Source organism: Rhodnius prolixus, unplaced genomic scaffold (assembly GCF_049639745.1).
Source record: "Rhodnius prolixus isolate KJV_2025 unplaced genomic scaffold, Rpr scaffold_4, whole genome shotgun sequence".
In the NCBI taxonomy this organism is placed as follows: Eukaryota; Metazoa; Arthropoda; class Insecta; order Hemiptera; family Reduviidae; genus Rhodnius; species Rhodnius prolixus.
In genome coordinates this window covers 18163148-18175814 of record NW_027411614.1, presented here as the reverse complement: position 1 = coordinate 18175814, position 12667 = coordinate 18163148, and the positions used below count along the sequence as shown (strand labels likewise).

At 32.9% G+C, this 12667-nt stretch overlaps 1 protein-coding gene across 5 annotated transcripts in view; it reads left to right on the top strand.

Annotated features, from left to right (window-relative positions):
- The window catches only part of LOC141456070 (irregular chiasm C-roughest protein-like), a 921342-nt gene that overhangs the window by 523535 nt on the left and 385140 nt on the right, over positions 1 to 12667 (top strand). For 3 of the 5 annotated variants that reach the window (XM_074131677.1, XM_074131676.1, XM_074131680.1), the window contains one exon: positions 8449 to 8484. The exons of the other annotated variants lie outside the window; for them this stretch is intronic. The gene's annotated coding sequence lies outside the window, so the exon portion shown is untranslated. The remainder of the gene's footprint in view (positions 1 to 8448; positions 8485 to 12667) is intronic. 5 annotated transcript variants of the gene reach the window in all.

Sequence of the window (12667 nt, the reverse complement as noted above, 5' to 3'; positions counted from 1 at the left end):
GGTGAGGGAGTGGCTTACCGTGCTATACGTCATCAGCTACAGCCCGCCTACTTCACACATCCCGTTCGCCAATGAGATTAGCCAATCGTTTTTGGCAATAATTTCTAGGAAAAATACTATTTAATTTTTTTTTTCTTATTTTTCCTCCATAGGTATTTGATAAGTTATCGAATAATGCAATAAAAATTGATATCGTAAAAATATCCAAAATAAAAATGTTTTGAACATTATATTTCCGGTTTCACACTTCTAATGTAATGCAGAATCAAAAAAGTTAATGAAATATTTTCCTAAAGTAAATGAAAGTAAAATCTAGATCATCGAATAAAAGTGGAAAAGCACCATTTTATGTACTAGATAACTGTTCTTTTATTGGTGAGGGAGTGGCTTACCGTGCTATACGTCATCAGCTACAGCCCGCCTACTTCACACATCCCGTTCGCTAATGAGATTAGCCAATCGTTTTTGGCAATTATTTATAGGAATATTAATTATTTATTAAATATTATTTATTTCTTGAAAAAATACTATTTAATTTTTTTTTTACCAATTTTTTCCCCTAGGCTGGAAAGAGCATGTCTATGCATCTCTAATGGTGGAGGCCATTTCGAGCATGATCTGTAATATTAATGAGGAGTAAAATTTATAATAAAGTAGTACTTTTCTCCTTATTCAATCAGAAAACCGTTATATCATTTTGAAATTTCTTATAAGAATCATATCTTCATTCATAAGTTGTAAAATATCGCTCACAGAAAAAAACCGTTCAAGTAAATTTTTCTTAAAAAAAATAGAGTTATCTATTTCTGAAATAAAAACTACGCCTTCCCGTTTGAAAAAGTGATGTTGGTGCCTGTATCTCGCTTCTGGAAGCACCGAAAAAAATTTACAAATTAAATTTGGGTTCCTAACAAAAAAGTAAAGGTATACGTATTTTTTAGTTTTTTTCTAGCTATCTTAGTTCCCGTGAAAAAGTCGTTATCCATATACCTTGGGACACCCTATATATCGCAAAAATGCAGTCTTTTCAGTGAAACATCCATTCCCATTGAAGTTTACTAAATAAATTGGAATATTGGTAACGCGTTTTGGCGATAGGTCTAAACATTATCTCCTTAACAAGAAGTTACAGTTTAAAAATTTAAGTATAAGGATTAATTAAACGATAAAAGGTACACAAATCAGCAAGTACCCAACATTTCATTCGTATTTCAGCTCGTAATTTCATCCATTTAGAAACGTGCCATAAGGCTTATTCAAATTTCATAACTATAATATCATTTAAGTAATTTTACTGCATTAAATTTTCATTAATTTTGAACTTTATCTACTACTAGAGAGATAGTTTAAAGTGATGCTCAGAGTTGCTGCCCCCAGAGAACTCCGAAAAAAAAAATTCTTGGTAAAACGATTAGAATAAAAGTGGATTTGTGGATAATTAGCAATTTATAGAAAATTAATTATAGAATAAAAAACTAAAAAATAGTCAAAGTTGTGTGTTTTTCAACATTACTTCTTTTGGTACAGTTTTTGACTATCAAACCTTTTACAACTGTCCTACCGGACTATTTCCACTGGTTATGTTCAAATTATGTAACAATCATTTCATTAAGTGGGTTCCTCAGTTTTTGAAATATTCTCTCAAAAACATCTCTTACAATTTTCTATAAATTTTGTTGTACAGTTCAATTCTACAACCTCCAATTAAATTTTTTTTCCTGAGAAGGTTCAGTTTCCAATAAAATTTATTTTAAAACAGTAGAAATTCGAAAAACAAATTAAATATGGATTAAACAGAAATTTCTACTGAAGCCAAACGTTGCATTTCTGAGAGTAGGCTTGTCTGTATTATCAAATCCAGTGATAATTTCCTGTTCGTAATGACTTGTGGTGCGATATGTTCCATTTAGATTAATCAGCTGAATATTAAACCTCATGTATCTATTTCGTGCTAATGACGCAACAGTTCAATAGATGATCTAATGTTATATATATCGGACGGAAGTGAAATTATTGGTTTAAAAATGGAGATTAAATGAGCCTCGAGTTTTAAATAAGAAAATCGTTTGCGCTGAAAATTAAAAATAAGAGAAAAAGTTTATATTTAGATAAGTTTCATTTGTTGAACCATCATCTGCGGCAAATTGTAAATTTTTCTTTTAATTATGAGCCCTGTATTTACCTACTTTTTAACTTTCTTTTTATTTTATTCCATTTGGTCGGTTGTAAAATTCTTCATTGCTACAATTCATTGATGCTCTTGGTGCTAACAATAGTTGTAATTGACCCTCATGGTAAAAATTACTGTTCAAAAAATGAAGCATTTTAAATAAGCTCAGAAAAAGCATTTCTACACTTTATAATTCAGATGTTTCAGCCTCATATGTCAATATCTTCTCAAAAACAATATAAGTTTCCTGATAGCTTGAATGGAGGAAGCCTTGTTAGCTTGCTTGATTCTTTTGAGCCCCTCTAACACAAGTCAAATGTCGAGCCGAACTACTGGATAACAGAATACTCTCGCTGACACATTTGACCACTTAGCTCAAGATCTTTACTACCGCGTATACTTCGTCCAGATGTTCCGCCTTATTAAAATTTCAACCCTTTTCACAATCACAATGATTATATAAATTTCCTGGGGTTATTATCGTGGAGATCGTTGCAGGTATCAGGTAGAACAGAATAGAATAGAAAAGAAATTTATTATTCTGGGACAATTGTCTCCTAAGAATAAACACAGGTACAAATAGAGGCCTTAATAGTTTGGCCTGTGTTTAAAAGAAAATAAATAAATAAATAAGTATTTACAAAAAGTGAAAATCAAAATAACTATAAAAATTAAGGAAATAAATTAAAAGAATTAAAATTTCGGAGGAAAGCTGAATAGAAAGGAGATAACTGAATAGACGGGATTTAAAGATAGAAATGGTAGGAGCATGGCGGACAGATGATGGCAAGGAGTTCCAGAGAGAGGTAGCACGTATAAGGAAGGATTTGTCAAAAGATGAGGTACGGTGAGAGGGAATATAGAGATCGGATGAGCAAGGATTTAAACTTAAGGAGTTGAAAAATATAGGAAGGCCTTTGAGACTGGATGACTTGAAAAAGGAAAGAAGCCAAAAGATATTGGCGGCGATATACAGGAAAAAGCCACTTCAACTCATCGTAGTAGTGCGAAATGCGAGGAGTCTCTGGAAATGCTGAAAATGAATCTTATGAAGCAGTTCATGAGGCGCTTGAGCTTAGCTTCAATATTACCAGAAAGACCGGCCATACACTAAGCAACCATAGTCGAAATGGGGGAAAATAAGAGAGGAAACTAGGAGTTGCCAGGTACTGTAATTTCTCAAAAAATATAATGAATGTTAGCGCAATGGTGACCCCTGGGTTCGTCAATTGAATCATGCTGCTCTACCCGGACAGTTCTAATAATGTTAGTTGTTAATAACCCTTATTTACTTACTTATTGGCGGCGACATCAGTGGTTTCAGCTTTTATTAGGTCAATTCTATTCTTCTAAGAATTAGCAAAGGCTAAACCGAGGTTGATATTTCGGTTGCCTAGGTAGGCTTTTAGATGGACCTAGACGCTGTGTGCTGCCTGTACCGTAAGAATAGAAATAATCAATTCCAGGGTTGTCATATTCTTGGGAAAATGAAAAAAAAGTGAGATTTTTATAATTTACCTTATTTAAATCAAGGAGAAAATATATTTTGCCAAATTTTCTAGTGGTTGTATGCAACGGAGGTTGGCTCAGGGCTTCTTGAGTTAATCTGATTAGAAAGATGTAGAAGTCCATTGTGATGGGACTCAGGTGGAAATAATGATTGTACAATTTGACTTTGCCAGAATCCTTTAAATGCCATTGTTTATTCGCACACCATTATTACCTCTGTTTTTACCACTATTACTAACTACTATTCAATCATCAAATATGTTTTGTGTGTGTGACTTGTACGTTATTCATTGAATTACATCCACCAGTGAAAAGTTAATTATAATGAGATTGATTCATCTATTACCAAGCCTAGATTATTTTTTTTTCTCTCTCTAACCTCTTTCTGTAATTTATATTATACTCTTTCTATACTGGAGTACAAGTTTATGTAAAACGGTACAATAGGTTCCAGCTTGGTACGGATTGGCTAAGGTGATTAAGTTTTCTCCAATGCACATAATAGATTGATTCATGCTATAATTTATCGTCTGTCCACTTGTTCGGTTAACAAACATGTTTCTGCTTACAAAACCAACCCACTAAACTGTTGTTTGCTAAGAAGTAATAATTACCTAAATGCAATAAGGCTATTGTTGATTTCAGTGACGTTGTAATTAAGAGTACAAGATAATTATTAATCCAAACACACGGATTCGTGGCCAATTTGGGGCAACAAATTTTTAAAAACCGTAGAAATCTTAAGATTTTTCCCAGTTAGTTCAACTGGATTGACCAATCTCCTTAATAGTTGAATTTATACTAAATATGCCCCCCGCCAAGCAATCTAGGCCAATGAAGGTGGCAAAGGGCTTCAGCTGGTCTTCAAATGCCCTTTTTGATACATAACACGGCCCATTCAATGCGTTTTCTTGCAACTCTACCAAGTTCCTACGAGCTTTCCAGCAAATACCTTACCGCAGCATTAATGATTCCACTCCAAATGGCGTTACTTCTACAATATTCCCTTGAGTCTACCTCTCTCCATACTCTTCAGCGTTTTCTTTTACGTGATTCTGATGAGTTTAATTAACTCATTTGTGAAAATAATTCGTTTCTAGTCCAGTTTTATGTACTGTCTTTGACATTAGTCTGCTTTGACTGTAGACAGCAGCAGTCATATTGCAGTTCTCCTTGAAAACAAATAATCTGTGATATTCTTCAACCTGTAATCTTTGTCCTGTGGGAGGACATACATAAATTTTGATATCCTGAAATCAAATTTTAGCTGTTTCCTCTTAGAGCCTTCAGTCTATGTATCTTTCATCTACTGCTGCTGTTGTGCATGTGGACTATCTTGTTCTAGTCTTCTAAAATAATATCCTCTATTCCTCTATTGATCTACCTCTAATGAAATTGTTGAGTAGTCAACTAACGTTAACTGTGTCCGTCGTTTATAAACTCACAGTCTGAATGTCTGCCTATTTCGTTAAATATATTTTATTGCTGATATTTATTAATTAATAGGAAAAGGTATTGTTATGAAACTTTTAAAATAGGAGGCATAATATTCTTTATTTAAATCAGCTTTGGAAAGCAGTTAAACGGTAGGGCCTCAAATGTTTCACTAAGAAAACACGCTTGAGAGTATAGTAAAAGTTTACATTTTTAACCGAATTGCATCAAAAGAAACAATACCAGGATATAAATTAATCTGAAAATATAGAGTCATTGTTGCAAAAATTTTTGTCTAGAAGTATTTATTCGTTTGAATAAAACGTTTTGGTAAATCCAGCTCACTGTCAGCAACATTTAGTCCCATCTAAACATGTTTACCACGCAAACTTCCAAAATTAAAATAATGAATTGGGGATTCACAATAGACTTTTTTTTTAAAATCACCCAGTATTTAGTTTTATTAGCCTGTAACCATTCTATAATCAAACGTGTCAGCTGCCTAAAAATTATAATTTTTGTCTTACAATGTTTCAAATAAAAGGGATGCCTGTAGCAAGATCAATATTTTAATTTAGATATTTTTTGATCTGTTATGGCAGAGATATCTATATTTGTGGTGAGAAACAGTAAATTAGTTCATAGAGCTATTTGATAATAGCCACATGATACCAAAGCACTAATCACTGTATCAATAGAGTAAATGTAATATTATTACACTGCAATTAGACAATGTTCAATGTATCTGTAGTTAGATAATTATGCTCAATTAGAGTACATGGCTTTATGAAATATAAGGAAATGCTGTACAGTTAATTCAATGAAATTCTAGAAGGCAGAACAGTTAGAGAAATCAGTAAATAGAAGTAAAAGCCATGTTAAAATTCTTAAAGAAACTAATATACATAAAACACTTGACTTACATTTATAATATAAGTAACAATAGCGAGCTATCAAGCGAAGAATGGAAGGGATTAGCACAGAGTTGGATTCCAACACGAACATCCCGGGTTCGAATCCAACTTGTGATTTTTTCTCTCTTTACCAGCTCCTTTCACTTCATGTTTCCGGTGTTAGATAGTGTTGTCGGTAACGAGGAAAAAAAAATATGATTGAAATAACAGATGGCAACGTAGGATTGTAGTGGAGGTCAGAGGAAAGGTTTTAGTAGTGGCTTGGAGCCAGAGATCTAATCCGAAATCTTCAGTCTCCAGGCTTCTTGTCAGGTATTCCCGCCACAGCTCGACGCGGATGCTAAGGTAGGGTTGAACCAAACCTTCTAAGTCTTGGCTGGTGGAAGAAGCTGGATTATTGTGAAGACGAAGTCTTTTTCACCAAGAGAAGTGAAACGAGGATAAGAATACTGAGCAGAAATTTAAGTTTCATCCATAACTGCGAAATGGCATTCTAGAAAAATTTGTCTTCGACAACAATCAATTTACTTGAAATAAGTTTTTATTTTCGGAGTGTTCGCTAAAACTTTCACTCTGTTGATTAGGCGCCTGGTTTTAATAAGTTATAAAAGTTGATCACTTTGATCTCTAGCTAGAATGTTTAGATGTGATTTAGACTTTTTTTTATAGAATACTCTTATTGAAATATGTATAAACACACAAGAATAATTTACAGTTTGCCTCCACCAACAGTAATAAAGTTTTTCACCAGGACAGCTAATCTTATAGGTTTTAGAGAAGCCAACTTGGGCACAGATCTTGGCCTGACTCTGTAAACACACATTCATAATGTAACGAAGGTCTGCAGAGTGAAATTGAGGTGAAAACTATTAGGGTTTAGTTTAGGCTAACTCTACGCCAACCATTTCACACACTTACTCCTCATATTAACTATTCACATGATGACATTCTATGTTAGACGGTGACAACTAACCGAAACTATTAACAGATTTTTGGTCGTAGTTGGAATTTGGTTTTTACTCCATTTACAAATTTTATCAAAGTGAGACAATTACCAATGAAGAAAATCAAAGCTGGCAAAGTACCGATTAGAATTATTATAGTAGTTGCCAAATGATTTGGCTTCTCAAGGTCATTCTATTCCAATGAGATAAGTTTTTATCTCATAAATATGCTGTAAACTTACAATAGTAGTGTATATTTTCAAAAATGGTTTATATGAATATTAAAGTTAAAAGGTAAAAAAAGAAATCAGATCTTCTATGACTCGATTCCAATTCCTGCTGCCAATGTTGTCCATTATCTTGGGCTTTATTTGGACAAAAGACTGACTTGGAACCCGCACACACGACTTAAACGAACTGAAGTTAACAGGCGTTATCGACTTTTTAAAAGACTACCAGACCAACGATCACATCTTTCACTTAATAACAAACGACTGATTTACAATTCTATATTAAAACCCAACTGGACGGCATTAAACTGTGGGGTTCAACAAAACGTTCCAATCTTTTCAGTCTAAAATTCTCCGCAGTATCGTTAACGCTTTATTTTTACGTTTCGAATGTAACCATTTACACAGACTTAGAAATTGCGTTTGTAAGTCAAATTGTTGGTACTCGCTAAACAGTATTGTTACTAATAGTGTATCTAGCGCTGGTGAAACTTAACAAATAAATTAAAATTAAAAAAAAAAGTTACAAAGCAGGTTATTCATACTTTGACCATGCGAAATCAAATACTCTGTTTTCCATACAAACATAACCTAACTTTTGCGCTTGTTCAGTGAGCAGCACCTACGCTTATCTTTTTGCACAGTGGAATGGTTTGAACCGCGTATTCACTTTTCGCCGGGCTGTAATTAAGATAATAATAAGAAGTAGATGTTTATTTTACTGGCGTATTTTTGTTCATTTAATTATTCATAATTTCCAAATGAACCTGTTAAGGTGGTACACATTTTCAAATGTAAATGGCAGCATTGTCATTACATTTATACAATAATTATTCGTTATGTTTTTACAAGGCAATTAGTAAAAAATTGCTTTTATAAATCTGAATTTAAGATATTTTTTTTACAGAATGTAAACTTAATAACTCGACATAAGCTTATTTAGAAAGTTTGCTAAGAGTTAAGATAAAATTCTAACAAGAGACCAATTAAAGCTTGAATTTTATCTGATTTTCCTCAAGCTGGAAACGCACACTCAGACAAAAAGTCCAAAGAACAACTTCTGGAAGGGCTTTTATTATATTTCAACATGGAATAGAACCCTTCCCAGTTATAAGGTTATTGATTAATCCTACTTTAACCAACCAATAATATTGGGACTTCTTGCTTCACTATTTATGAATGCAACTTCAAATACACTTTTACCATGATGTTTTAAATAATATTATTCAATATTGTTATTGTTGCAGGTGAGAATACATCGCATTGGAGTTGTCCGTAAACAAGTAAGTCTGGTTACGTAAACATGCTGGTTTAATAATTTTAACTTACCCTTACTGGTAAGAGAGGACATTTGTAATCTTGTTTGACTTCGAATTTCCACAGCAAATAGCAGTTTTAGGCTTTGCTTTTTAAAAAATAAATTGTCCAGTTTTACTTAAATTCTGAACTAAATCTTGGAGGTTCTCTTAAGCATATCTCAACTTCCATTTGAAAAGTTGTGTGATGTCAACAAAACCTTATATACTCAACCATCTCCTTTCAATTTGCAGTATACTTCAATTTGTAAGAGAACGCTAACAGCAAATAAGTATATTCTATTCAGTGAGCATTAAAAGCTGTGATTCTCTTAGTTTGTCTTTAGCAAAGAATCAGAAATCTTTGATTACTGATGGTACAAGTTTGCGTCAAAGAGTAATTACGTTTAAAGCAAGAAATCAAATACATTTAGCTTACTTTTCTAGACTTTTATGTAAGTCTATTTTGAGCAACAATCCTCTTAATGATACCCTGCTTAATACATAATTAATTAAAGTGGAAAATTCAATTGAACTCAAAAGTGGTTTAAAAAAGAATAGACACTTTTCTGTACATATTTTTTTCTTTTTTATTTGTTCTGGGTTAGCCATTTTGTTACTTCTTGCATGAACCTTCACAAGACTTGTTACCCAAAGAAAATTAGTACAGAGCAATTTAATCGCAGCAGCATTGATTTCTAAAATGAAATCCACGTACTGATATAATTAGCTTTTGATTAAAATGTGTTAAAGAAGCTATTTGAGTTAAAGTAGGGACTTAAGGAAAGTCCTCAAGGAAAATATATTATGTCTAAGGTTTGGAAAAATTGATTATAATTGATTTACGTATATCAGTAGCTGACCTTATGGGCATTGGTCAAGTGGTTATAATGAGTGGATTTGTAAATGGGTAATCTTAAGTTAGCATCCTAAATGTAGCTTGTTTTTATTTGTTAAAAATAATATTGTTGGGTTCCGTCCCAGTCCACGACACTTAATTGGAGAGTCATAACAAACGAAAGTGATTGTTTTGCTTATTTCGTAGATATGAGAGTTTTAGCTTCTTTTTTCGCAACAAATGTGCCAATTTCTAATTCTAATTGGTTAATATATGCTGAATGAGAGAATCCGAGGAGTTTGGTTTGCCTCTGAAACTATTAAAATTTGAAGATCATAGTTTACTGCTCAAGCAGAACTTGTCTGCAAAAGTTGGTTGGTTGCATCACAGAAGTTGAGTGAAATCACTGGGTAAAGAAAATAAGTAGAAGTAGCATTCCATCATGGATTATGATACATCAGGATATCTTACTGATCAGACTATAATGGCAGTTAAAATTGCAGTAAATTCTGGATAGATAGGTCAGGATAACCACAGCCGTCGTGTAATCCAAGTGTATCAAAGTTTTTCGCTTTTCTTTGCAGAATTTTTTAGTAGCTTCGTATATCCCTACATTTCCGTATTCCGATAGGGTAATGTCGGGTGAGATGGTCAATCAGGAGAGATGGCCCTCAGCCGAAATTTAACCGAAATGTCGTCCGACGGTGCTGCGTGACCTCTCCAGTGATGAACCTTCATGTCTGACTACAGTGAGTTCATTTTGGTCTGCGTCAAAGCGTTATTAATTAACTCAGAGAATAAAAACATTATCGCCTCAACAAAAAATTTTATGATAGTTGCATATTGCGTGATGCAGCGAATGTATGTGTCGAAATTTTAGTGTGGTTTTTTACATATTAGGAAAGTACAGTATATATTAATGAATCCTAACTTCTAAAACTGTCAAAAAGTACGCGTTGAGTTATGATTATCATGATGGCCATCTCTTCCTAGCATTCGGGGCAAATGGCCATCAAACAGTAGGGATAGATGGCCAACTATTTTACTTTTTTTCTGTTATAGTTTGGCTCAGTTTCCAATTCACTGCAGAAAAATGCAAACTCAGCATAAAAGACAGAACACTAACCGCGGAAATTATGTTATCCTGAAGAAAATTTGAGATCGTATTAACCCCACACCCCAACTGTCTTCTCTGTAATAGAACGAGCCAAGTCTGTTGTCACTTTATTAACTTCTCTCGAGCACTTTGCTGTTGTGAAAAACAGAGTTGCAAAGAAATCCAAACCAACAAGAAATACCATCCCCCAAGAGACAATTCTGAAAGATAGGATTGTCCGAAAAAGAAAACGCTCACCTTCCCCAAGTTCCGATGAAGAGGACGAAACAGGAATCGAATTTGAAGAGGAAAGTGATGCCATTTTAGAAATCGATGAAACTGAATGTATAGGATATGGGGAAAGCTACAACAAGACCAGAAATTACTCGTATAATAAGGTTTCCAAAAATAATAATAAAGTAAGCCTGGCCCTTACCAAAAATTTGCAGTCACCCTCCAAATAAAATGGTGGCCATCTCACCCTACTTTACCCTATTGCCCTGTCAAAATTTGTCCATTTTAAACATAGATATAAAAAATTATTGTAATGATACCCATCATTATGAACTTTTATTTCCTGTAAGTTGATATTTGGAAATTTGGTTAGTCAACAAGTGCAGTGCGAAACGAAAACATAAGAGTGAAGTTGAAATTTCTACACAAAACTGATTAATTTACTTTTGAAGTCCAAAATCTGGTCCGGCATGTAATAAACAAGCATGTTGCGACGGTTAAAATCAAATAATAATAATAATAATAATAATAATAATAATAATAATAATAATAATAATAATAATAATAATAATAATGTCTTTATTAAAAGGTTTTAGATAATTATAAACTTTGAAATACAATTACAAAAGCATAGACAGACATATTCATGGTCCTTAGACCGTCTGAAGAGTCGTCAAACACAAAAAAAAATAATAATAATGTATAATTAGCAACTCAGGCTTCAAGAAACACTTTATATAAATAAATAAAACATCGTACTTCTTGCTAAGGAGAAAAAAACTACAAAAGGATCACAAAAGAAAGAGTTACAATGAAGCATGTACTCCATATGCAATAATGTGAAGAACAATAATAACAAAGAGGTGAGAAATAAACATAAATAAATAAATAAAAAAAAAACTTATAAGAAGACACCCTTAAACTATAGTAGATAAATGAAAAACATATAAAACCATGAAGTTTGTACTTAATCGACACTAAATATTTTAAATATAATAATAATTATTGCAAATTTAGAAATTAATTAATAGTTAAACTCCTATATTAGGAGGAATCTATATTGCCAAGCTTCTTTGCAAAATTTGATCAGACTTAGCCAATCCTTCCCATCCAAATATTCAATAAATTTTAGGCGGAACTCAATCAGAATAGGGCAGATTGCTATAAAGTGGAACACAGTTCCTTTGTCTCTCAGATTGCAGAGAGAGTACAATTTTATTTCTTTAGTAAAAGAATATCCATTTAAATACATAAGCTCGCCTCTGGCCTTCACTATCCACCCTATAGACCGCGCATCAAGATCACTGCCAAAAAATATTGATATTAGTATTTAAGTGTTTATAGATGGTATGGTGCTGACTAGTTAACGATTTTAATGTTAATAATGCTTGTTTTCACCTTATTGAGAATTACATTTAGTTTAGTTTTGCCATATAGATTAATTTCGTATTCAGTGTTCAATTTACCCCCTTCCTTATACCAAAAAAGTTTATTCTCTATAATTCTTTTTGACAGTACAAAGGGATACCTAGAAGCGGGCATGTTAATACACTTTTTTATATGCTTCAAGTGATGTTTCAGAGTGTATACAAAAGTCGGCGATAGATTGCTTTCTAAATAAATGATGAAATCTGGGGTATTATTGGGCAGACTGAAACACTTTTTAACAAAATATCTAAAGATTATTTCAATGTTAGAATGCAATTGGTAGCCCCAAATTTGTGCTCCGTATGTTACCATTGACCTAGACAGTGCGTTAAAGACTTGAATCTTGGAAGAGAAGGGGATATTTTTATTCAGTAATAGTTTGCTGACCGCATTTAACGCAAATTTGGCTTTTTCAGCCAAAATCAAATATATGCTTAATCAAGTCTAGTAGCCATTGTAGTCAGGAACTCTAAATTAAATCTTTAATGATTTTTATCCAGTTTCTCTCAGATACATTAATTTGGTAGAAAATGTATTTGGAATTAACAAATCATTTCTAACTTCTGGTGTGATTA